This window comes from Pyrus communis, chromosome 3 (genome assembly GCF_963583255.1).
Source record: "Pyrus communis chromosome 3, drPyrComm1.1, whole genome shotgun sequence".
Taxonomy (NCBI): Eukaryota; Viridiplantae; Streptophyta; class Magnoliopsida; order Rosales; family Rosaceae; genus Pyrus; species Pyrus communis.
The window spans coordinates 8070420-8074304 of NC_084805.1; positions in this window are offsets into that span (position 1 = coordinate 8070420).

Consider the following 3885-nt stretch of genomic DNA (forward strand, 5'->3'; position numbering starts at 1 on the left):
GGATTAAAGAGGGAATATGGAAGTGAATGTGCTGAAATGATAGAATGGGAAAACATGTGGCTGCAATCATGAAGATTGAATGGAATTGGTGGGTACGGCTGAGATGGAATAATGTTATGGTGGTTGCTAGGGTGAATTAGGGTGAAATAAAATATGAATGAAAGTGAATAAATCAGAATAGGGCTGCAAGGTTAAAGGGCTAGGGTTTAAGTGCATAAAATGGACCCAAAATGCTCCCCCTTGCACAGCAAGGGAAAGGAAATAGGGTTAAGCCCACGGCAAGGTTGTGTAATTGGGCTAGGGCCATTGTTTTGTGTCCTAAAGTGCCTACAAGGCCTTCAATTTCGTCCAACACTTTGGCTCCAAGCATAAGCTATCCATCCTTAGCCCAAAAGTGCTCCAAAAGGCTCCAAAATGCACTTCTTTGCTCCTTTAGCCCTTAGAACCTGAAAACATACGAAAATAACTTTAAAAGACTTAAAGAACTAAGAAATAACAACGTAAATGCACAAGAACAAGCCAACTAAGTTGCCTAAATATGCTCCTATCAAATTCCCCTCCTCACCTAAATCCTGGCTCCGCCACTGACCATAACTCCATTAGGTTTTCTATCCAAAATAAGTCATGTCCCTTGCACAAGACTTATTTTCAAGGTTATTTTGAACACTTCAACTCCCTACTCCGCCCCCCTTTAAGATTATTCTATACATTTCTAGGTTATTTCGGACATCTCAACGCCCTTTTTTTTTTTTTTTAATGAACATGATTGGTCACAATGAATTTTCAAAGCTTGCAATTAGTTAAACTCTATGTTAGTGAGCCAACTGTACTTTTTTACTAGTTCACTATTGGAACCAAATTCACACACCATCGTGTATAGAGGAGATACGCTAACTCGAATACCTATAAAAGAACAAACGATCGTAAGATCACTTTGTCACTAGTGGGGTACCGGGCAAGGTTTCTCTGACGGTCAAATTAATAAGCAATTTATAAGACTCAAGCAGCAAGTAAGAGAATAGAGTATGCGATAGTTGTGCTACCAAAGATGAACCCTAGAAGGGTGTATTTATAATAGTTGAGAGAAAGTCCCTTTAGGATATAGAATCCGTGTAAACTAGAAAATCCCATAAGATATCTAGGAATAGATATTGCATACTTTTAGGAGTGATTATTAATGGCGCACGTCAATTCCTAGATTGTAGGAATTCCCTTGAGTATAGAAAACTTATTTGATTCATGGTCAAATTAGGTTTTCATATCTTGCAGAACAAGAATGGTCAATCTCAGCGAAATCAGTGAACTTCGCCTATCATTCAAGAACACAAGATGTGGTGGCATTATTGCTCTAGCAGTACACATTAGTTTGATAGGAGTTGTTGAGTCCATAATCGGAATTCTAAGGTATTCATATTCCGACCGGTCTTACTCCAGCCCTAGAAAATCATGGTCCGCAATTTTTCGTAACTATGTATATGAAAGGGTTGTTCCACTTAAGGATGGATAGTTATCCAAAAACCATGTCTTTCAGAGTAAATTAGGATATATACTATTTAAAGTTATCCTGACACGTGGCAACCTTACTTCATAATCGTTGCAAGGTAATTGAGACGTTCTTGATTCAGGCATATGATCTTGAGAATCATGCCATAACTATTGCAATGATGAGGATGTCTTCGTTGCGTGTGTGCGAGAAACGAGGTACTGCTTTTTACGTTTCCAATTAATTATGGCCATCGATTTCGTAGATCTCGAGGCATGATGATTTGGATTCGACGGTAAGATGACTCCAAAATATCTCTTATAAACTTCTTCAAATTTCTTGTTTGTTTCCTTCACATTTCCAAGCCCTGAAGCCTTTACTTTTATTCTGAAATTTCAGTATAAACTTCTTGCGTGAAATCCTCACCTCCTTTCAAATCGAGAAATATCTTCTTCCAGTGTTCTTCCTACTTATGCTGCCAATTATGACTCTCAGAGTGCAAAACAAGGGAGAGGACTAAGTTTCCGTTTAACCTCGCCAGGATTTCTTGAACGACTGTAAAGTATGGTAGGAAGCTAGACATAATACCTAGGCAGCCTTGCTTAAATCTTTAGATCATGATCGTCCGCATAAGATATGCACATGATATTTAGACTTAGGTATGAAATTCCCTTTGTCAACCCTTCTGAAGGAGATTCTGGTATGCTACAATGTCGCACTCTACAATCTCACTCCTGCCACCTTTCACATTATCACCTGCTTTGAGCTACTGAATAAATGGTATGAAGTAGACCTTGTGCTTCAGAAATTTTGCTAGATGTACACCATAAGAAAGAGTTTAGAGACACATTACTTCTTCCAATCACGGCCAAGTCTTCAATGGGGAGCATACATTGAGAATGCGACATCTTTGGGTTCATGTCTGGAATTCTACGTCTGTTAACTTACAATGAGACAATGATGTGAAAAACATCGGATTGTGTCAGCTAAAGCTGATTAACCAAGGCTTCAAGTTCATTTCTACTATAAACCGCAATTGAAAGTGACTTATTACTCTTGACTGAAATATAGAGCACAACAGGGACGCCATCATCAAGCGCTACTCTGAATATCCTATGTCCTAGCCATTATAGATTAACGTGGAAAATGCTAAAAATGAGATGTTTAAACGAAACTCTAGAGTGTTTAGGATGGAGAAGAAGAAGAGGAAAAGGTTCAATGATGCCATGAAGAAGTCCAACAAGGGTAGGCTGCTGAAGAGGAAATCCGTCGAAGAGGGGAACTTCACAGTTTCGCAAGCAAACATCAATTAGGCTTTTAAAACTCAGCCATCCACTCTGTTTGAGTTAAGGCTCCTTGAGGCGGAGCAGCGGAAGAACTTATTGCTCCCAACGATTAGAGAGGAAGAAGAGAGAAAGTTATCTCTAAGTGAAGACCAAGGTTTCTTCGATGCCCATGAAAGCACAATCTTCTAGGCAGCGGAACAACACCAGCAATAAAACTTATAGAGTTACCACAATAAAAGTACCAATCGAAATAATAACAACAGCAAGACTAGCAACAACAACACCAAGAAGAACATTGACAGCAACAAGAAGTAGCGACATGCTGCAACTTCAACTCTGAATTTAAGTGAGGTAATGGGTTCTCAACTTTGAATTTACCTTGACTTTGACAGCCATTCCAATAGATACATCGGTAGGCAATTCCATGTAACCCCCTTCGATGCTTGCCAGAGCAACAGGTTCTTCTGCTACAGCAACAAGCTGAGTTTAACTTCCCATGAGCCTCAGACATGCCTGGAATTGGCTTGCTCTTCCATTAATACAGTGGTCTACATAACATGGAGCATATCTAAGCGATGATCTGTGCAGTCATCTCTCACACTAATATGCAATAAGTCTCTATTCGCCTTTTATTAAATTTGTATTGATTTCTTGTACTTTTTCCCCATTCCGATAAACTTGTGAAAACAAGCTCATGTGGGGACGAAGGCAGCACTCCTTAATCAGACTGAGAAGATTCGCAAGCTAGAGGCAGCTAACAAAAGCAAACTTGGATGGAAATTTCAGTTGGAGAAGCAGCTGCAGAAAAGATCTACGAAGCTAAAGAAGGTGTTGGCGGACAAACAAACAGCAAAGCATTCCTATGAGGTCGAGTAGGACGGCTTAGTTGAGCATCTGGTCTATGAAAAGAACAAGGCCACTAACCTTAACGAAATACTAACTAGGTTCATAGAGGAGTTAGAGCAGACTTTGAAAGCCAAATGATGAGGTGGAGCACACATTGGCTGCAGAGCTGAGTAATTAGAACACAGATCGTGCCATCCTGCAATAGAACTTAAATAGACTTCAATACGACAAACGAGAAATGAGAACGAGGCAGAGTTGACAGATATCCAC